At 50.3% G+C, this 23,379-nt stretch overlaps 1 protein-coding gene across 2 annotated transcripts in view; it reads left to right on the top strand.

Moving 5' to 3' along the window:
• The first annotated feature begins 2,226 nt into the window (after positions 1 to 2,226).
• LOC126539251 (leukocyte elastase inhibitor-like) overlaps positions 2,227 to 23,379 on the top strand; it is a 46,515-nt gene continuing 25,362 nt past the window's right edge. For both annotated transcript variants that reach the window (XM_055075288.2, XM_050186028.3), the window contains exon 1: positions 2,227 to 2,823. The gene's annotated coding sequence lies outside the window, so the exon portion shown is untranslated. The remainder of the gene's footprint in view (positions 2,824 to 23,379) is intronic.

The following is a 23,379-nucleotide window of genomic DNA, read 5'->3' as shown; positions in this document are numbered from 1 at the left end:
GGAAGGTTGCCTCGGCGTTGAGTGGAATTTGCCAGTTTGAGAAGATAAAGCTTCGATCTGTGCAGGAACCAAGTCCGTCTTTGGACAATGTCGTACATTGGCGAATGGATAACGACACACGCGGATAATGTCGCACGTGTCACGGGTGGGTGTTCTGGATAATGTCGCAACGAGGAACACGTTCCGAACGCTGTTCACTTTGCCTGCCAACGCTTTCTATATTTGCGACTGCGACATTCCCGCGGACTCTGGTTTACGACAAAGACTCTGCAAGCGATCGTCGACACCGGGCTGAAATACCGTGTTTAATTCGAATTATATATGTCGACCTTTTATTTTTTCAGAAATGTTATACCCAAACTGAGCTCTCGACCTATATTCCTGACCAAAGAATCGCGACATGTATTTGTGAACAAAGCTAGCAAAAGTATAGTCAGCTAACGAGGTTCCTCCGTCGCGCCCGCCGTATAGAGAGTCGGAAGATTTTGCCAGACTGGCTTTAAGAAGGACTGCATATCGAATGCACTCGACGGCACCCGAGGACGACGTCTTTTAGTGTGCCGAGGGCACCTGTGAATCGTCTGAGGAGTACGACTTCTCTGGAAGCTTCCGACGAGGATGCAGCTTGTTCCACGGATTATATCGCGATTTAGCAGCCGAACTTACGGTATAAATATACGCGCGTCACGTTAAAAGTTTTCGTTTTCATTAAATAATACGTGTAGACTTATATTCCAATCAACATTCTTTATTTCTCGGTGACTTCAATATATAAGTGTCGATCTGTATTCCTGTTGGACCAATTTTCGAGCAAATACGGTAGTCCGTCGAGAACTACCGAACACCGTAGCTAGGTTTTGTAATCGTACCTTTCACCGTGGTTCTTTTTTTTTTGTTTGTTTGTTTCCATAAACTCGGCAGAGAAGAAAGCCTGATCCTTAGACGCCTGCAAAGTAATACGTACACGCACGGAACGATAATGCATCGCCTCTACCCGACGCTCCACGGATATACCTCTGCCCACTCTGCAACGTACCCGACACTCTGGCACACTCGCTCCTGGAATGCCCGTGGCAGGAAGGCAGCGAAACGCAACCAGAAACGCACTCAAAACGAGCAATAGAAGCAAACGACCTATTCGAAACGTGGGAGGCCAAGCTAACCCTCAGGGACCTGGAAGAACAACGACAACTCGTCGCCAGGGCCAAGAGGGCAGTCGAAGCCAGAGGGTTCCTGGACTAAGGATCCTTCCCACCTTAGGGTAATACCCGGCCTCGCTCGGGGGACTGTTTCGTATAATAAACGTTTCTTCCTCTTTCTCTCTTTCTTTCTTTGAACAGCTTGGCTAACGTCAGCTGGGACACCCGGCCGATATAACGAGACGGCTGAGACGTACAGCCATCTGTACTGCAACCCTTACAGATGTGCCGCGGTCACCGACTCTGGTCTATGCGGAATTACGCAATGAAACAACAAGCGCTACCTGTAAGTATCATCGGCGCAACAGAGGTACGCTATTAAAAGATAACCTTCTTCAGCTCTTCTTCCGTTTTCGGGGTGTAGGAAGAGCACGTGGCCTCTGCTGCTGACGCCAGTAAGTTCTACGCGGCGCGCACGTGCTCTCACGCGAGAGCACGTGCAGTGTCCGAAAAGGCTTCTGCGCGGTCGGTGAGGACGCTGAAGGCGTCGCGTCAAACGTGGTTTGTCAAACGTGGGTCTCCGACAAAGATAGGTACACCTATCGAAACGTAGGCCAGCCTTTCTGAATAACTTTGTGTCCGTTTACGTATTTCACAAGGATAGGCCCATCTGTCGAAACGTAGGCCAGCCTTTCTGAGGCACTTTCTTCCACGGTTATGTAACTTTTTATGCCACAACGGGCTACTTTATCTGTCGGCCCCTTTCTAGATATTGAATTTCCTCAACTGCGCAGCTTTATTTCGGCGAAACCCGCTTGGGTTTCCTTTGTAGGTTCACGCTAAACATTCGGACGGATGCCGATTTTGCCCTTCGTGAACCTTCCTCCACCTCGCTGGATTCCTCTGAACTGATTTACCAATAGCAGTACAATATAGCTATATACAGGTGCGGATCCGCGAAGTGCGGAAGGGTTCGCCACAGAAAGTTTCGCTCTAAAATTACCGAGCTTGGGGGTCACTTGCCACAACTGCCGTTTCAACAGGTACATATGCTCACAAAACCCACTCATCTTTCTCTTTCGAGATAACGGCTCGCAAACCGGGCATCATATATATAGCAACGCGGTTGTTGCATCAACGGCCCGGGACGCCGACCCGCACGTCGCTGCATGCGTCCCGTGGCCGACGCGGCTGCCGAGCGAATGTTTAGAAAAAAACCCGTTCTCCCAAAAGAGACGAGAGACAAACGATGAGCGCGGTCTCGGTCCGGTTCTTCTCGCCACAAGAGTCGCGCGGTGGCATCACTCTTATCTCGCAGCCTGCCTGCCTGCCTACACCTGCGCGCACTTACGCTCGGTGCACAGCCGGAAGCAACGTTAACGACAGCGCTTTTCGAGCTTCAAAGGCTTTTTAAAAAGCGAGCGGCTGTCCCCCCCCAACGTCGCTTCCCGTCCCGCGTTTTGTTTCCCGTCCGGTGTCCGGCGGGAAGACCGCCCGCGCGGTTACGACGGAGTGCGGTCATCGGCTTCCCGACACCGCGGGAGATCCAACACGAGGATTTGCAGTGGCACGGCAGCTTGTGGCCGGCATTGCTTGCCGTTTTATATGGAGACGCAGGCTGCCGACCTCTGAGCCGCGGACGACGGGTGCTACCGCGGTGATCGGCCTCCTCTTCTGCGAGTCGGTAAGATTCAACCCTTATTAATTGCTCGCCATGCTTGTAGCGATCGTCGTCAGCCAAATTAACCATGTAGCAAAAAATGAAAAAAAGAAAAAAACATATATGCCATATCCAACAATCCAATGTGAACAGATGGTGGTTGCATATTAAAATTAAATTATGGGGTTTAACGTGCCAAAACCACTTTCTTTTTATGAGGCACGCCGTAGTGGGGGACTCCGGAAATTTGGACCACCTGGGGGGTGGTCGCATATAACAACACGTATGTTCCCATGTATCATCATCTGAGGCAAAACTCGTATGATAATGTGAACGTTTGTGGGGTACCTTACATAGAAACACGCATGTTCCCGTACTTACGGATTTTGAACAGGGGTGTGCGAATAGTGATTTTCTTTAGACCGATTCGAATACGAATCGAACAATGGCCGAAGCGAATCGAATATTTAATAGTTTTCGAATAATGAACAGTCGTTATCACGGGTTAATATAAAACGATGTTCACATCCTAGTATACTTATTGTTAGCAAGTTTCTGTCACTACATGGTACGTAATGAAGCACATATTTTATTAAGATCATAAATGGAGCATTAGGAGCAAACAAGTAGTTTCTTCACACGCACAGGAGTCCTCAGTAAGCGCGAATGATCGCTGTATAGCCTGTATAAATTACGACTACCTAAGTGAAGTAGCCTGCTTCATTACGCGAGTTTTCATGTTGTATGTCTAAACTATACCTTCGAGAGTGAAAATTTTACAGTACTTTTGCTCCAATTTTATGTTCAATTGGGTGCAGTTCACCTTTTGAAATATATGAAAAGTATTCGAAAAATATTCGCATTTACGAACAGCGACCATTCCATTAGAATGGAATGGGACACTGTTCGAATCGTTTATCGAAATTTTAGAATATTTGTACATCCATATTGTTTTTAATATGGGAACCCAATAAGTTCATGTGGGGTAATGGCATATAAGTATCTTTCTTTTCGATAGGGTATACACCTCAAGGAAAAGACCACCTATTTGTTTAAACAAGTAAACAAAAAATTCGCCGTGGTTGCTTAGTGGCTGTGGTGTTGGGCTGCTAAGCACAAGGTCGCGGGACCGAATACCGGCCACGGCGGCCGCATTTCGATGGGGGCGAAATTCGGAAACACCCGCTCACTTAGATTTAGGTGCACGTTAAAGAACCCCACGTGGTCGGAATTTCCGGAGTCTTTCACTACGGCGTGCTTCGTAATCAGAAGGTTGTCTTGGCACATAAAACCCGATATCTGACTTAATAGTCCTGCGGGAACCCGCAAGGTGGAGGGAAGTAATCAATAAAAGGGAAATGGAGACATCCACCCGAACGTATACATATATATATATATAGCTAAGTGCTACAAAGGAAACCCGTACGGGGTTCCTCGAAAGAAAAGCTTCGCAGTTGAAGAAAAATTCGTCCTGGCCCAGGACTCGAACCCGGGACCACCGCCTATCCGAGGCAGCCGCTCCACCATCTGAGCTAACCAGGCGGCTAGCAGATGGCAGGCGAAGTCGAATTTACCAACAACTCAGAAGCAAAGGCAAGGGTTTGACGTAATAGTTCTGCGGAAACCCGCAAGGCGGAGGGAAGACATTAGTTCCCTCGTTTCTAAGGCGGTGCGGAGCTCTTGTTAATTGCATTCTTATCACTCATCACAAACAGCGATAGACGGGTGCTGTTACAGACTCGGCTTTACAAAAGACAAAGTTGTCTCATCGCCGTATTGTTCGCGGCACCGATTGGCTAATCTAGCGGTGCTGTTTGTATTGCACAGGGAGATATGGTAGAGGGAAAGAGAGGTTCCCCGTAAAAAAGCTGCGAATTCTATATATAGCAACTGCGACAATGTGAAAGGGAACGCCTAATCTGCACTCGAACGATTCCTCTAAACGTGTTATTACTTCGATCCACGACTCAGTGCTGCTTACTGTGCAGTTCTCTTGCTGAACAACCTCTATCAGTGAAACATTTATTTCTTCTTGTTTCAGAGGGCGGAAGGTGAGAAATATCCGGCTTTGCACGGAAACCTGATGTTTCATTTCACATTGGGGCCTCGTTTACGTAATAGCCTTACATGCTACTCTACACAAAAAGGCCCCACGGGAATGACGATGGTGGGGTAAAAAAAAAAAAAAAAAGCGATTGCTAACGAAGGAAGATGATCATGGAGTGTGTCAGAGCGTGACAAATAGGCAAGCGGAAGTCAGTTAATCATGCCACGTCAGCCAATCATAGGCAGCAGAGCTCCGGAAGCGCGAATGCGCTCTCCAGGAGCACTGCTACTATCTGCTGAAAGGAGGAGAGGTAAAGTCTTCGACTGATAATACGTCGGTCCGGAGATGGAACCGACGCATGGTACTGTATTTCTACATATCATACCTACTTATGCGCATTACAGCAGGGAGGTTCTAGGCGTAGCGAGGTACAGCAGTTATGCACACTGACACACACACAAAAAAAAACGTAAACACTCGTATACACACAAAAAAAACAATGAAAAACACAAGAACGTGACGCAAAATGAAAGTACAAGAATGATGGAGGTAAACAACTATAGTGCAACCAGGGGGCGCGCATCACGGGCAGCAAAATAGCTCCCGAATATACAAGCATATACGCATGACAGCACAGAAAATACAGGTCCCCGCCATACTCGCTATTGCCAGCCTACCACTCAAGAACACAAAGAAACACACAAATGGAAACAGTTGCGTTTTTAGTTGCGTTCTTGAGTGGCAGGCTTATATGGCGGATACCGGGGGTTTAAGACAACGATTAATAACGATTGCGATTAACATAGCGAACGAATAACAGCGCGAAAAAGACCAGGACGAGAAGGCGATACACACGTGCATGTAAGTCAGCGCATGTGCAGTTGTGGAATGTATACATACAGCGGACGTATGCAGCGCAACATATTTTCTTGCCTCCATAACAATATAGAGGCAACAAAGACGTCTATAGCTTGTCCAGTAGAACATTGATACGGCGAAACTTCGTCATTCATGGCTTCAAACGATTTTGTGACTACAAACTAGCCGATCATATTCAAGGAAAACAATGCGTTAAAAAATTAAAATATTATGAGAAATTATGCAGTGTGCTCAAAACCTTACTGCCTTGGTCCGTTTAGAGAAGCAACGGCTTGGAAACTTACGCCACTGGAGGCAGATATACAAAGCGCTACAAGTAACGCCACGAGGAAGTTTAAAGCCATAAGCACGAAGATTTAAGACGAGAAATGAGGAGGACGCTCAAGCTTCGCCTTTGAGAGTGGAACGCGATAGCATTCGAGAATCCCTGACTGTTTCTCACGCTTCCCGGCAACTGCGGCGTATGTAACCGTAATTGTTTCCCGGAAACGAAGGCGAGCCCGGGCGACCCTTCCGGAGTGTGGCGCTCCTGCTTTTTTTCTTGCGTGTCCAAATTACAATCCGACGCTCTCACGTCTGTAGGTTCTGTGTGAGTCGTACTTTACGAATATTTCGGCACATTTTACTTTGAGAGATTCAATTAGTTCAGCCTATGCGCCAGGCCTGCGTGGACCAGGTAGCGTGGTTCTGCATGATTTTTTCGCACACGGGGAACGTGGCCGCCGCCGCCGCCGACGTCGGATTTTCTGAGACACGGAGCCCTTAACGCTGTCGCGTTAATACGTGTAACTATATACTTGCCCATCATTCCCAAGATAGCTGAACGACCACAAGGCCACTGGCCAATCGAGTCATCTTAGCAGAAAGCTCTATAATACTGAAAAGTGATAAACGAAAAACGAAAAAAAAAAGGAACATTAATGGCATTCTCCCGCAGATTTTGAAGCCCACCGATCCTCAAATTCCGCGGCGAAAACTTCGATTGCCACACGGGCATCGTTCATCTGCACTTCTTTTTTTCTTCCAAAGAACGCGACGACGCTCTGCTGAACATTAAACGAAGCGTTCAGCTCGACAACGAGGCGCCGACAGAAAGGACTCGAGGTATACGAGGCATCGACGTCACCACCCACAGTGGCCGCCACGTCGCGTAAACGCGCTCGTCATATCACGGCCTCCGAGATCTGCGCGTGCCGGGACGCCGTCTACGCGTGCCAGCGCGCGCCATGCTTACGTTCTGCGAGCAACAGAACAAAGCGAGAAGCCTCAGAAAGCAAGAGTGCCCGCCGTCACGGGGTCCCTCTTACGGCCCCCAGCTGAAAGCCGCGGCACCGTGAATAAGAAAAGCCCCCCGCGCGGTCCACGAACCACCGAGAGACCTTTCAGTGAATCTAGCGCGCTGCTCAGCGAACGTTGTCTCCTCGTCCAGAATGCTTAATGCCCATAGCGGGACCTCCTTTCGATTCGAAATGCGCGGCGCACTTTCACGTGAGCGACAGAAGCGAAGTCGTTTCGATGTGAATGCGCGCCACAAAAGGCACACTTGGCGTAAGAAATGCCCTTGTTACTCTCTGATCTCTTTCTGTCTCCTTCCTAGCTCTCTCTCTCTCTCTTTGTTCATTCCGCGGTTATGTGCGTGATGCAGGTGGCCCTCAAACTACGACGCCCCCCCCCCCCCCCCCCCTCTTTTTTATGACGGGCACGGTTCGTTGATGCAACAGCTGCGAAGAAGGAGTTCCCATTCACGCTTACCGATCACGGAACGCTGTCATCGCGAGGCGCTCGCTTGCTAGTTCCGTGCATTGCCATTCACTGCGCTATAACGTAGGTAGGAAAGACCCGGAATACGCCGCGCCGAGCGCCTGCGGTTTGTTCATTTGTTCGTCCCGGACTTTATAATGGTGCCTGGAAACGACGTGATACACATCGAAGCGCGCGCGCGTTGAGAATGAGTACGTGTAACGTACATATAGGCGTGCGCAGGGCTCTTAATTCATTCATTAATTAACTCATCCCAAGTCCCCTACCTTTCTTTTTGGACATGTCTAGGAATTTCAACGATAAACGCTCATGAATCTGCTACACTGTGGTGCGCTAGGCTATAGTGCGATATGCATTTTGTCCACAGCTTATTTTAAATGGCCTGCGTCCATGCACGAGGTACTATAACAGAAACTTCGTCAGGATACAAAGAAACGAAACATTAGCGGTTTTCCCTTTTTTTCTTTTTTATTTGTGTGTGTGTGCGTGCGCGTGTGCGTGTGTGTGTGTGCGTGCGCGTGTGTGTGTTATACAATCAACAATAACAAGCTGTTGATTGTATAACGCAATTATAAATGTTCAGAGGTTCATTTTCGGAACTGTCTTTAGTTCAAATACATTCAAAATGTTGCATCTTAGGAATGGAAAACAACCTCCACAAAACTCTTCCAATGAGCTTTACAAGGCAGTAGGCATTCGCAACTAAGGATAGTTAATAGACATGAACAACAGGCGCGCAATTCATTTATACGACGTCGGGAGCGCAATTCGGTATGCATGGGCGGAAGTCCTATGTTCTCTTCGGTTTGAAAGGAAGAGCTACCGCGGAGAGACAATGCGAGCACAAGAACAGCTGGAGAGTCTCTGTTCTTTTTTCTTTTCTTTTTTTATTACTTTATTGATTCTTCATTGTCAAAGAAACAGAATGATGCCCACGGACTGAATTCGGAGCCTTGCTTTTCTGCTGGCTCTGCAGTGTATTGGTTATTCACTGCACAAGCTCACGTATACAGTGCGCATATGGCGAACAGATCAGTACGTAACTTGTGTAGATTTCGCACGCGTACATTTCTATCTTGCGTCTCATATTAAGGTTTGGAGATTGACGGAAGCACGTCTGTTTTGGATGCGACGTGACAGAAGTTGAAATGCGCGCGCGGCACCGACCAAGAAATAACGGTTTCAGAGGAAGAAACACTAGCAGAAGTGTTTAGTGCAGCTGCTTTTCGCACGGCACATTGCGGCCCATGGAATGTTAAAGGGAACGCGGCAATGTGGGGCTCTCACTTACTGGCGTTCTACGGCGACAGGTGCTAAAACTTGAGCTATGCTAATGCAATGCACAGGCGTGTAGAAATGCGCCGCGCAGCGTCAACCAACCTCAACAACTAATATGCCGCAAAGGCGGCCGATTCAGCACTTCTCAGATATAAATGTTTCGCACGCACTTCACGTCCACGTGTTCTCTTTAGAATAGCACTAAAGAAACGAATAACTTCTGGAGAAATATAAATTAAATTAGGTAAGTTAGCCCCCCCTCCGTACAATACCACAAAATGCCACCGCTACAATGAATGAATGTGGCTTCCCTCTGGTCAATCCTCCCCCCCCCCCCCCCCCTAAGGTTGCAACTTGCCTGTCGGGGCTTCCTAGGCGGCGTTGTGGAAGGAAGGGTGGCGACGCCACCGCGAAGTTCGCGCACTAGCTCGCGGGGACGTCATGAATTTCGGCGGCGTCTGCTCGTGCCGTATAGGTAATGTTTTCATTCATCCATTCACTGACGTTTATTAAGACAACATTTATCGATAAAGATAGACCACATTGTAGTGAAGAAAAAAAAAGCCAATGACTGAATTTAACGAGTTTGAATAACAATTGCCCAACCACAACGGCTCGATTAAACCCTAAGAAAAGAAAGTACTTCGATAACCGTGACATCACGCCAACGTGCCCCGGTTCTGGTGTCACGATGCGAAATTACAAAAAGGAAACTTGGATCTTCACTACCGCAAAAATAACTATGCAACGGAGTTTCGAAAGAGTTTATTATCCCTATAGACTGATTTAGTGATAGTGGACCGCCCCCGCACATCTTAGTATTTGGTAATGCGCTAAATGCCAAGTTTCTCTAGATGGGTTCCTTGTAGGCCCCAAAATAGGTACGCGTATTCAATTCGTCGTTGCCGCAGAAGATGTCTCCAAGTGTACACTTGGATTTCTAAATAACAATCTTATTAAGAACGCTACGGACAGTTAATTTCATCGCGAAGAGCACGGTGCGTTGCAAACGGCAAGAGAAGACAATATGCAGTTTTCACCAATTCTATGCCGCGGACACGGTAACTATCTCTCAAGGCGATAGTCCGGGACAGACGAAAAGCCATCACAATATGTTCACAGAATGGTCTCATTTGCAGAAGGCTGACAGATAACGATGCTGCTTACCTTCGGTGATTTGACGAGACCAGACGGGATCAGCGTTGCATATGGCCGATGGGCAACAAACACTCGGAAGGAATGGCACATAATCGGAAGAAGATACGGAACAATTTGTCGACAGTTCTGGACCGCACCGCAGCTGGCTGTTCCGCCTGAACGGCATAAGTAAGGCCATTTCGTCGACCCGTCAGGGCTGTGGGGGGACAACGTTAAGAAAACGTGATGCATCACAGAAATACAGAGGATGGCAACTGACGATCTTAACGCACCGGATCCACGGAGACCAGTATTTTGTGACGTTGCATTTCATTTTCGACTCTTATCGCTCTTTGCGACGAACGCGCGATCCCAGCGATAGCGACCGCGCGGCGGCTTACGAGCCAACAACCAAGTGGACGGAAAATGAAATGACACATTTCACCCGCCGTGGTTGCTCAGTGGCTATGGTGTTGGGCTGCTGAGCACGAGGTCACGGGATAGAATTCCGGCCACGACGGCCGCATTTCCATCGAGGCGAAATGCGAAAGCACCCGTGTACTTAGATTTAGGTGCACGTTAAAGAACCCCAGGTGGTTAAAATTTAGTCATCCAGTACGGCGTGCCTCATAATCAGAAAGTGGTTTTGGCACGTAAAACCCCATAATTTAATTTAATTGACACGTTCCGCCATTTTGTCAAATTCTTCGTAAGAACCACGAACTGTTCGGGTAGTTCGTCTTGCATATAACTGTTGAGGGGAATTATTCATAGAAAGTACGCACGTACAGGAGAGGAACGAACACAAACGCTTGTGTTCGTCCCTTTTTCTGTGTGCGCGTTCTTTTTAGGGTCAACTAAATTAATCGAATTCTGGGGTTTTACGTGCCAAAATCACGATATGATTATGAGGCATGCCGTAGTAGGGGACTCCGGATTAATTTTGACTTAGTGGGGTTGTTTCACGTGCACTCTATGCGCGGTATACGGTCGTTTTTTTATGTCCGGGATGTCACCACGGCCGAGATCCGATCTTGCGTCCTTGGGTTTATCAGCGCAACGCCATAACCACTACGCCACCACGGCGGGTCTGGGTCAATTCTGCCAACATGTCGATCATTCGCCATCTTGTCATCTCCGATTGGTTCAAAGGGCGGCTATGCCCTCTCTGATTGGCTGAAAACGCCAACGTGGCAGAATTTGACGCTGTCCAAATTCGCAGACCTCGTTTTGTTTATCGTAAACTAGGCTGTGCCTTCGTTTAGTAGGAAGAAGGAACATTAGATAAGGACAGCGCCACTTGACATTGGAGAAAAAACAGGGCATAACCAGCAAAAGGACCGCACCGCAAGGAACACCGCGATTATAGCCGACTGGAGCAGACGGAGCCGCATTTCGGCCCTAAAAGGACGGCATGACGTTCTTGCGCGTTGCAAAAATGAACGCGCCGAAGTCGGGTGACGCCGAAGAAAACGTCCGAAATACGCTCCATGGGGTTCAAAGTGTTACGTTTCGCCTACAACGCGCGGTAATGCCGGCGCGGATGCAACGGACGCCGGGGCTTTGTTCAAAGCGGCGGACATTTTGGCCCGTCCGACGCCGCCTCAACGCCTACCCGCCAAGCGTGTCCAGGCGTGTTTCAGTGCCACGTGTCTTCGTGTGTGCGTGTGTGTGTGTGTGCCCTCGCTTGTCAAAGCGCGGCAGCGGGGAGCGGAGTTCCCCGAATGAGGAGCCTGGACGTCTCTCGGCTCAACTGTTCACGCCGTCGTGGGGGTGACGGTTGGCGATGCGTCACTACACTCGGTTCAGCGGATCTTTCGGCTCAACCGCTCGCGCCGTCGTGGGCTCCTGCTGCGCCGTCCCGTGACCTTCATCCCGTGACCTTCCCCCCTTCCCTTTTGGACCGCGACGCCGAGGGTATAAGAGCAGCTGCCCCGGACGCCAGGACAGAGGCTCCGATTTGTACTGTTGAGTTACGTGCTCTCCCGTCTCTCCACTTCGGTCGACCTGACCGGCCGCTCTTTTGCTATGTTAGAATAAACAAGTTGTTCTGTTACCAGTCTTCTCATGCTTTGCCGGGACCTTCGGATGCTTCCAGTGCCCCAGGCCGCCAGGCCAACGCTACCCTTGGGGCTTGCGACCCATTGGCAATAACGGGCGTCAGCACCGAGACCCCAACAACTCGTGCCAGCGGTACGATTCCAACATCTGGTTGCCAGCGGTGAGATCGCGACAACGGAGGCCAGCAGCGAAGAGATGCGGTTGACTGTATGCTGAGCAGCACAACGACCATCCGGGAGCAGCGCAACGAGCCCTGTGTGATGACTGGTTGCCTGCAGCGGAACGACTGCGCTGAAGTCTTGGCTGCGAGGTTTGGTGAGTGCGGGACTTTCTTCTTCTGAGTTTTGCCAGGCTTTTGTTAGTGTTAGAAACAGAGCTGGTAATTGTGGTTGTCGTTGCTGCCGGGTTAGTTTGCGGCAAGACAATAGTAGGCAGTAGAGAAAGCAGCATTCAGAGCAGCCATGAATTTGAAGTCGTTGCGCAAACCGAAATTGCTGGAGCTTGCGAGAGAGTTGGGTCTGGATGTCTCAGACAAACTCAGAAAACCAGAACTGCTAAGGGCTATTCTTGAGTTAGAAGCTGAGGATGACGAGCTGTCGGAATGCCTTGAGACCATTGAGGAGAGGGAGACGGCAAAAAGACAGGAGCGCGAACTTAAAGAACAGAAAGAGAAAGATGAGCGCGAACGTAAAGAACAGATAGAACGAGAGCAACAAGAGAAAGAAAGAGAGCGCGACCGTCAACACGCTTTGGAAATGAAGCGTCTCGAGTTAGAGATGGAACGCGCTCGTAATGGAAGTCAGGCACACGGTGCAGGAGAACGAGTATTGTTCAAAATGACTGACCTGATGCGGCCGTTTAAGCTTGGAGAGGACATTGGTTTGTTCCTGGTTAACTTTGAGCGAACGTGCGAGAAGCAGGGGTTCTCTCGGGAAACGTGGCCACAGCGCTTGCTCACTTTGCTACCCGGCGAGGCGGCCGACGTAGTCGCTCGCTTGGAGAGAGAGGAGGCAGAGGATTTCGACAAAGTGAAATCGAGTCTGCTAAAAAAGTACCGGCTGTCAGCGGAGGCGTTCCGTCGGAAGTTTCGGGAAAATGAGAAAGGCAGAAGTGAGTCATATACAGAGTTTGCGTACAGGCTTATGTCAAACATGCAGGAGTGGCTCAAAGAAGAGAAAGCGTTTGGTGACCACGAGAAAGTTCTGCAGTGTTTCGGGCTAGAACAGTTTTATAGTCGGTTACCTGAGAATGTGCGGTACTGGGTCTTGGATAGGCCAGACGTTAGTACGGTGGCTAGAGCCGCTGAGCTAGCCGAGGAGTTTGTGACGCGTCGGGCTCGTGGAGCTAAGGACGGTCAAAAGGGTGAATTTGGCTCCAAGTTTGAGAGGCCAAAGTTCACGCCCATGAGAGCAAAGGGGGACACACGTAGTGCGGATGCGAGTGAAAGCAGTCCGACCGAACGTAAGGAGACGGCGGCAACCGAAGCCGAACGCAGAAAGCGGTTCGAGACGAGGCAAGCGCGCGTTTGTTATACGTGCCAGAAGCCGGGTCACTTTTCGGCGCAGTGTCCAGAAACAAAAACACAAGTCGTGTTTTTGTCTATATGCAGCACTGACGAGAACATGAAGCTTCTCGAGCCTTACATGCGAGACCTCCTCGTGAACGGGAAAGAGTGCCGAGTGCTTCGCGATTCCGCAGCTACAATGGATGTAGTTCACCCCTCTTACGTAGAACCCGAAATGTTCACGGGCGAGTGCGCATGGATCAAGCAAGCAGTGGAAGCTCATAGCGTGTGTCTGCCGGTAGCAAAAGTGCTTATTGAAGGACCTTTCGGAGCACTTGAGACGGAGGCCGCAGTGTCATCTATGCTGCCCCCCCAGTACCCGTACTTATTTTCGAACAGGTCCGATCACCTCCTGCGCGAGAAGGGGCTTTTGTTTGGTGAGGCTAGCGTTCAGGCCTTAACCAGATCGAAGGTTCGGGAGCTCGCTGCAAAGGCGGTAGTTGCGGGGCCGACGTTGTTGAACGATGAAAAAGGGTCAGAGGCGCAGCAAGCTGGTATTCAGAGCACGCCCGAACAGAATAAAATTGAGCCTGTAGCGTTAAAGGCAGCAGATACTGGAGAGGAAATTCCCGACACGGGAAAGTTAGAAGAGCTGTCTCCAGATTTGCTCATCGCGCCTACGTCAGACGGACTTAACAGGTTGCTAAAAGTCAGCCGGTCGGCTTTGATAGCCGAGCAAAAGAAGGATGGCAGCCTAGAAAACATACGCTGCATTATCAAGGAAGGTATCGCCAAGAAAAATGCTCGCTTTGTGGAAAGAGGTGGGGTCCTGTACCGGAAGTATCTGGACCGCAGAGGAGTGGAGTTCGATCAGCTGATCGTGCCTCAATGCTATCGTCAGGATCTGTTGCGCTTGTCGCATGGGGGTTCGTGGTCCGGACACCTAGGAGTTAAGAAAACTAAGGACCGTCTCTTGCAGGAGTACTATTGGCCAGGGTGTTTTCGGGACGCAGACCACTTTGTGAAGACATGCGACACCTGTCAGCGGGTGGGCAAGCCAGGGGACAAATCGAGGGCGCCGTTGAAGTTGGTACCTATCATTACGGAGCCTTTTAGACGGCTCGTTATTGATACAGTGGGACCTCTGCCGGTAACAGCCACGGGGTACCGACACATTTTGACTGTGATCTGCCCAGCGACAAAGTTCCCTGAAGCAGTGCCGCTTAAAGAACTCAGCTCAGTTGAGATAGTCAATGCACTGCTGTCCATATTTGCGCGAGTTGGTTTTCCTGCAGAAATCCAGTCAGATCAGGGTACAGTGTTTACTAGCGCTTTGACGACAGCCTTCCTCGAAAGGTGCGGGGTAAGGCTGTTACACAGCTCAGTGCACCACCCCCAGTCGAATTCCGTTGAGAAGCTCCACTCCGTCATGAAGCGCGTGTTGAGAGCATTGTGTTTTGAACATCAAACTGACTGGGAGCTGTGTCTGCCTGGAGTGATGTTTGCTTTAAGAACCGCGCCGCATGCGGCTACGGGGTTCTCGCCAGCTGAGCTGGTGTACGGTCGCTCGCTGCGATCTCCGCTTCGCATGCTTCGAGAATCATGGGAAGGCAGGGGCGACGACCCAGTCGTGGTAGAGTACGTGCTTAAGCTCCTCGAACGCTTAAGAAGGGCACAGGAGTTGTCAGGTGAAGCAATGGCAGAGGCCCAGCAGAGGGCCAAGGTTTATTATGATCGGACAGCCAGGGCCCGTCGTTTTGAGGTGGGCGATGAGGTCATGATATTGCGCACATCGCTAAAGAACAAACTCGACGTGCAGTGGGAGGGCCCAGCACGGATTGTTCAAAAACTGTCGGACGTTAACTACGTGGTGAGTCTGCCAGGAAAGCGGAAAGCACAGCAAGTTTACCACTGTAATCTGCTCAAACCCTATAAGCAACGGGAAGCAGTGGTGTGCATGATGGTAAACGTGCCCGAAGAGCTTCCGGTCGAGCTTCCGGGACTAGGCTCAGTGACGAACAGGAAAGACACCGATCAAGTCATTAGTGACTTAATAAGGAAAGCATCGCTGTCGCCTGAGCAGAAAACAGAACTACACCAGCTCTTACAAGAGTTTCAAGGTCTGTTCTCTGAGAGGCCTGGTAGGACTTCTGTCCTTACTCATGACATAGAACTTACCTCCCCAGAGCCAGTACGATCCAAGGCGTACCGGGTGTCACCCCGCCAGAGCGATATTATGGAGGCTGAGGTAAAGAAAATGCTACAGCTCGGTGTTATTGAAGCGGGTGAGAGTGATTATACCTCCCCTTTGATTTTAGTTGAGGTACCGGGCAAGGAACCTCGTCCTTGCGTCGACTACCGCAGGCTTAATTCCATCACTAAGGATCAAATTTATCCGATCCCTAACATCGAGGAGCGCCTTGAGAGAGTGAGTAGCGCTCAGTTTATTTCCACCCTAGATCTTGTCAGGGGTTATTGGCAGGTTCCACTTACAGAAGAGGCTAGTAGGTATGCGGCGTTCATTTCACCAATGGGGACATTCCGTCCTAAAGTTTTGAGTTTTGGTTTGAAGAACGCGCCATACTGCTTTTCAAGCCTCATGGATAAAGTGTTGCGGGGACAGCAAGAATTCGCTTTACCGTATCTAGACGACGTAGCGATATTCTCCGCATCCTGGCCGGAACATATGGCGCACTTGCGGGCAGTGCTAACCCGCCTGCGCGATGCGGGCTTGACAGTCAAGGCTCCCAAGTGCCAGTTAGCACAGGCCGAGGTTGTCTACCTCGGACACGTGATTGGTCGGGGTCGTCGCCGCCCCTCTGAAATAAAGGTGGCCGCTGTGCGAGACTTCCCGCAACCGCACACGAAGACCGATATTCGGTCGTTCTTAGGTGTCGCCGGCTACTATCAGAGGTACATCCCCAGGTACTCTGATATCGCGGCTCCCTTGACGGATGCTCTAAGAAAGACAGAGCCGCAAACAGTCGTCTGGGATGAGACGAAGGAAAGAGCTTTTAGCGCCCTAAAGAGCGCCCTAACAAGCCAACCTGTGCTACGATCGCCCGACTACACAAAAGGGTTCGTTGTTCAGTGTGATGCTAGTGAGCGAGGCATGGGCGTTGTACTGTGCCAACGGGAAAATGGAGAAGTAGAACACCCCGTCCTGTATGCTAGTCGTAAGCTGACGAGTCGTGAGCAGGCGTATAGCGCCACCGAGAAAGAGTGTGCGTGTATCGTGTGGGCCGTTCAGAAATTGTCATGTTACCTAGCCGGCTCGAGGTTTATCATTGAAACGGATCACTGCCCTCTCCAATGGCTGCAGACCATCTCTCCCAAAAATGGCCGCCTCCTGCGCTGGAGCCTCGCTTTGCAACAATATTCCTTTGAGGTGCGTTACAAAAAGGGGAGTCTCAACGGTAACGCCGATGGCTTAAGTCGAAGCCCCTAACGTGAGAATCAGCCTCAAAATTGCTTGTTACTGATGTTTTTCTTCCTGAGGCAGGATTTTTTTTAACTTATTGCTTTTGTGTAGTGTTTCAAAGTGATGATGTGCTTTCTAGTGCAATTTTCCGATTTGTGGACGCGTTCTGAGTGCTGCTAAACTACTGTAAGGAACTAGGCAGCAGTATAAAAGGGGAAAGAGCCTGGCAGGGCTTAGTGAGGGTTGTGCCGTGCTTGCTGACTGAGCGGTTGCCTTTTGGCGTGGTTCTAACGCTTGCCGGAAACGAGAACAAACATGTCAACTCTCCCGAAGTCACTTTGCAGTGTCCTGTGTGCACCTGAACGTGAGAACGAGGCCTTCTCTGTGCGCTGCGCTCAAGAAACGCCCAAGGACGCCCAACTTCGGTTATGAGCATCATCGAGCGACATCCCTCCGGACAGCGGATGCAGTCCCCTGACCATCGGGATCTCCTTCCCCCGGCGGGGCGGTCTGTTACGTTTCGCCTACAACGCGCGGTAATGCCGGCGCGGATGCAACGGACGCCGGGGCTTTGTTCAAAGCGGCGGACATTTTGGCCCGTCCGACGCCGCCTCAACGCCTACCCGCCAAGCGTGTCCAGGCGTGTTTCAGTGCCACGTGTCTTCGTGTGTGCGTGTGTGTGTGTGTGCCCTCGCTTGTCAAAGCGCGGCAGCGGGGAGCGGAGTTCCCCGAATGAGGAGCCTGGACGTCTCTCGGCTCAACTGTTCACGCCGTCGTGGGGGTGACGGTTGGCGATGCGTCACTACACTCGGTTCAGCGGATCTTTCGGCTCAACCGCTCGCGCCGTCGTGGGCTCCTGCTGCGCCGTCCCGTGACCTTCATCCCGTGACCTTCCCCCCTTCCCTTTTGGACCGCGACGCCGAGGGTATAAGAGCAGCTGCCCCGGACGCCAGGACAGAGGCTCCGATTTGTACTGTTGAGTTACGTGCTCTCCCGTCTCTCCACTTCGGTCGACCTGACCGGCCGCTCTTTTGCTATGTTAGAATAAACAAGTTGTTCTGTTACCAGTCTTCTCATGCTTTGCCGGGACCTTCGGATGCTTCCAGTGCCCCAGGCCGCCAGGCCAACGCTACCCTTGGGGCTTGCGACCCATTGGCAATAACGGGCGTCAGCACCGAGACCCCAACAACTCGTGCCAGCGGTACGATTCCAACAAAAGAAACACCAGACTCGGTGGCGGCCTAAGAATTCAACAGTTCGATGAGAGTTAACGTTTTCGTCCTTCTAGAAACGTGGTTTAATAACACGGCTTAATATAATATTCAACGGTGGTTGAACAGGCGACATGCTTCTGAAGCGACCGTTTAGACAAGTCCACTTTGTCGGAACGTTTGATGGAGCCCGAGACATCCCCCCGTTCGACCCACTGTTTGTCGTTTCACGTATTCATTTTCCTCAGACGCTGCGTTTTGTTTGAGCTCAACACATTGTTGCTCGTCAGCGTCGTCCCTGTGTAAACGAAGATGTCTGTATACGCGTGTGCATCATCCCTCAGCAGGCCCGTGCCCGAGGCGACGTTGTGGCCTCCAGTTTACATAGACGCGCCGCACGCAACTTTGCGCGCAGGGAGAGCGTCGACTGTCGTTGGTGCTGTTTTGTATGTGTGAGTCATTACAACGGGAGCTTGCGGGTGCGTAGAGGGCGTCGCGTGACGCATGACGGCGCGCTTGATCGCTGACGTAACGCGGCCGACGGCGACCACGCTGCTGCTGACGCGTCGCCTCCCCCCCCCCCCCCCCCACTCCTCGCCGCGCAGGAATTTTTCTAGGTCGCGGTGTGCTGGACCTCCGCCGCCACTGTCCGGAACAGCTAGCGCTGCGATGAGTCCGGGATGAACCTCGCAGGTTCTCGAAGCTTCTCGCCGAGGTGAGATTTCGGAGAAGCGTCACAACGACGAGTTTTGTTTGAGAGGGCGCAACGATCGCGCTTTGGCGACGAAGGGTGTATGCCGTTTAACCCCAAGGCGCGAGGCCTTGAAGGCGAAGTCGAGTGGATTCTGCTGCGCGGTGAATTTAAATTACAATTTAAATCGCGTCACCACCGTTATTCGCCAGCAGTAATAGCCCGCGCGCGCGCGCGTGCGTGCGTGCGTGCGTGTGTGTGTGTGTGTGTGTGTGTGTGTGTGTGTGTGTGTGTGTGTGTGTGTGTGTGTGTGTGAGAGAGAGAGAGAGGGATCTATGCATATGCGCGTCGATCAGTTCAGTTCGAAGAGTCTTATAAACATTATAGTCTGTAACACGCCGTAATTACCTATACACACGAGGAATTAGGTAACCTGATAGTGCATTAGCTAATTGACAAAATTCTCACACGGAGCCATCCTAGTGAATAATAAATTCTTTTTCATTATTCACTTTTGGGCACACGCCCCAACTGCGAAATTCGAGCTGATATGTAATGAAGTCTTATCCATTCATAGCAGACATATAGTGCGCTCAACCCGCCGTGGTTGCTTGGTGGCTATGGTGTTGGGCTGCTATAAGCACAAGGTCGTGGGATCGAATCACGGCCACGATGGCCGCATTTCGATGGGGGCGAAATGCGAAAAACCCGTGAAAGTTAAAAAAAAAAACAGGTGGTGCAAATTTCCGGAGTCCTCCACTACGGCGTGCCTCATAATCAGAAAGTGGTTTTGGCACGTAAAGCCCTATATATTAATTAATTAGTACAGTGCGCTCAGCGGCACTACCGAGAAATAGGGCCTCAATATCTGTACAGAAATTCACTGATGTTCCTAAAAAAATTAAATTATGGGGTTTTACGTGCCAAAACCACTTTCTGATTATGAGGCACGCCGTAGTGGAGGACTCCGGAAATTTCGACCCCCTGGGGTTCTTTAACGTGCACCTAAATCTAAGTACACGGGTGTTTTCGCATTTCGCCCCCATCGAAATGCGGCCGCCGTGGCCGCATTTCGATGGGGGCGAAATGCGAACCGGGATTTGATCCCGCGACCTCGTGCTCAGCAGCTCAATTAACACCATAGCCACTGAGCAACCACGGCGGGTCTGATGTTCCTATTAACAGTTTCCGAAAGGTGTTTTTAACAGAGTCTGCCCGGATCTTTATGAATAGAGCTTTGGCAAAGGTACACTGAATTCTAAATAAACAAAAGGCCATACCTACGTAGTTTTTAGAAACATTCCTGCGCCCAAAGCAGCCCAAAAGGAGAAAAAGAAAAACTCTTCGAAGTTCATGACGTCACAATAACGCCGTGGCTCTGCAGGGTCTCGGCGCGAAATTTCAGAAAGGAGGATTTACCGTCCACGTTCTTGAAATACTATATAATCAACGTTCTTGCGCCGAATGAATCAAAGCAGGGCCGGTATTATGTAAGGATTGCTTTCGCTCTCGTAATTTCCTTACCGATACGGCCGCCGTTGACGCCAGCTATAACGCGCGTGGGTGCACAGAGCGTCACTCGGACAACTGGGCGAAAGGCGAGAAAAGGAATAGCGTTGAAACAGAATGGCACCGTTATCACGGCAAGTACGGTTCCGAAAGAAAACTTTTTACACTGATTTAGTTTTCATCTTTGGCTTCCACTATATATACACCAGCACTCACGTATGGGGCAGAAACCTGGAGGCTTACGAAAAGGCTTCTGCTGAAATTGAGGACGACGCAACGAGCTATGGAAAGAAGAATGATGGGTGTAACGTTAAGGGATAAGAAAAGAGCAGATTGGGTGAGGGAACAAACGCGAGTTAATGACATCTTAGTTGAAATCAAGAAAAAGAAATGGGCATGGGCCGGACATGTAATGAGGAGGGAAGATAACCGATGGTCATTAAGGGTTACGGACTGGATTCCAAGGGAAAGGAAGCGTAGCAGGGGGCGGCAGAAAGTTAGGTGGGCGGACGAGATTAAGACGTTTGCAGGGACAACATGGCCACAATTAGTGCATGACCGGGGTAGTTGGAGAAGTATGGTAGAGGCCTTTGCCCTGCAGTGGGCGTAACCAGGATGATGATGATGATGATGATGATGATGATGATGTAAGAAAAAGAAAGCCACGAGAGAGTGAAACCGGATACCGTGCGCAAGCAAACGAATGATGACCTTACCTTCGCCGGGCCCTTCACCGCGTTTTCAGACGTCGTTTTCTTATCAAACGAAGAAGAATGGTAAAGTACAGATAACGGCACTCTGGCCAACTCGATCTTTGCTAAGTCAACAAAATATATATACATATAATACAGGTAAGCATGAAGGATCGAGTGTAGGGGTTGAGCGCCAACAAACCGGCACATCTCGGATGTCGACGAGATATAACGCAGTTTGTCGCGGTTCTCCATGGAGATTCGTTATCGCCGCGACTTCCGCGTTTGCTGCACGTTGCGGCTGAGTGCCGCGCAAGATAGCGCCGTATAATTGGCCGTCCAACCGGTAAGATAACGTGAGCGACAGCGAGTAGCGCCAAAGAAAGAAAAAAAAAAGGAGAGACAGGTATATCTGTGTTAAGGGCAACGCGCGACCATCCATTCCTGGGACGTGCGAACCCGAAACCGGACTGATCCCGAATTCCTTAGGCACGAAACCGTGGTGTATATTTCAGAGTGGTAGACGACAGTCCAAATGAGGGATAAAAATGAGCCCTTAGGCACGGGGCAGATTGGACAGTTTTAGCCTGTCATCGTAAACCCTTAAGCAAAATTACACCCTTTTGCCACACAACGATAATCGTCATCTGTCTTGCCCGCATTTCCTTTTTTCAACGCGGCGAGCCCGGTACTTTCCACTAACGAACGGCATGCGCGTTATCAGCATGACATAGCATTCTCTACAGGAAAGTAGCGGGCGCGGCGTTTTCAAGAAAGGAAACGCAAGCAAGGAAGATGACGATTATTGTTGTGTGGCAGAGGTACACCCCAAAGGGTGTAACATTGCTTAAGAGTGTACAATTCTAGTTTACAGTATACCGCTACAGTGACCTTAGTATGCACACGCACTCTTATGCCGGAACGCCAGATGGATCTAAGGATAAATGGCGAGGATGTGGTTGCTAATGACATCGCCCTTGAATTGGTGTGGCGACAAGTCACCTGGGTTATAAGCGAGTTACGTGTTACGTGTTTTAAACAAATAATGTAATTGTCTCTTCCTTATCACCACAGACCAGTAAACAATGCCACCAGCCCGCAGCACTTCTGGAAAGTTGACCTTACCTATATGCAATTCTGGATGGGTGATTTTTTTTTTTTTTTCACTTGCTGAGTTGTCTCCCGGTTTTTCAGGCCGCAGACAAAGGCATCGCGCTGTTGCAAACATCTGCTCCTCCAATATATATATTTTTTTGTCCTCAGCCAGTCAGCTCGAGCCTCCAAAAGCATCGCACTATCTTATCGTACGAGCTTTATCTTTCCCGATTTCTTGTCCTGATGGCAGGAGCGCAAGTAGCGACATCCTGTGACACTCAGCCCAACCACGGTTCGTGTGTTGCGCACAGTCGTCTCCGCTATGTCAACGATTGTTGCTGTTTGCTGATGACACATATGCACCAGCGTCACACAGCGTCCTGTGACACAGCGTCACAAGATCGAACTCAGAGCACGCTCAAATTCTACTCTATACTGTGTGTGTGTGTGTGTGCGCGTGCGTGTCAAGCATTACGCTTAAAATAAGAAGCTGAAAGCCGTGTCAGCCCGCCGCCGTCAAATAAGGAATTTCAATATGTCTGTAAGTGGCTACGTGCTACGCATACGTGATGAGCAGTGATAGGAACGAGTCCCGATGGGAGGAGGAGGAAATAAAGAGAGAAGGCAGGGATGTTAACCAGAAACGCATCTGGCTGGCTACCCTACTCCGGGGGACGGGAGAGAGGGAATAGAAAAATGAGGTAGAGGTAGGGGAGGGGAAGGAAAGCTGCGGTGGAGCTCGCGCACGTACACCGAGGGCCTGAGCGAGTCAAAGGCGTTGACATAGGCCAGTCGCCCTCAAGAAAGACAAAAGCGCCTTCATGACTTTGTGGGGCGACGAGCGATGGGACGGTATTCGAGTAGCACCTGCACAGACAACGGCCGATCGTCCAGTCGTCGCAATGCGATAGATTATGTTTGTCTTTCCTACTGAAATCGATGACACTGGCACAATAAATGTTCGATGTTCTCTTCGATGCCCCAGGCGTCGCATGCAGCACTGTCGGTCAGTCCAATCAAAGTAATGTGCGCCTTCGTGAAACCCACTCCCAGCCACAGCCGGTGCAGAAGCGATGTCTCACGTCGGTGAAGCCCGGGTGGAGGTCGGAGTTGGAGCGAAGGGTGCAGTTCGTGCAACCTGGTGCGCCTTATACTTGGGATGTCCCACTCTGCTAAACAGAGTTCGCGCGCCAGGTGACGAGCTTCAGTTTCTTCGAAACGGCACCGAGAGACACGAACATGAAATGACACACTTGCGAGGTGGTATCGATAGGTTTCGAGACTGGCTTTGTTT

This window comes from Dermacentor andersoni, chromosome 11 (genome assembly GCF_023375885.2).
Source record: "Dermacentor andersoni chromosome 11, qqDerAnde1_hic_scaffold, whole genome shotgun sequence".
Taxonomy (NCBI): Eukaryota; Metazoa; Arthropoda; class Arachnida; order Ixodida; family Ixodidae; genus Dermacentor; species Dermacentor andersoni.
This window is presented reverse-complemented; position numbering and strand designations above follow the sequence as displayed.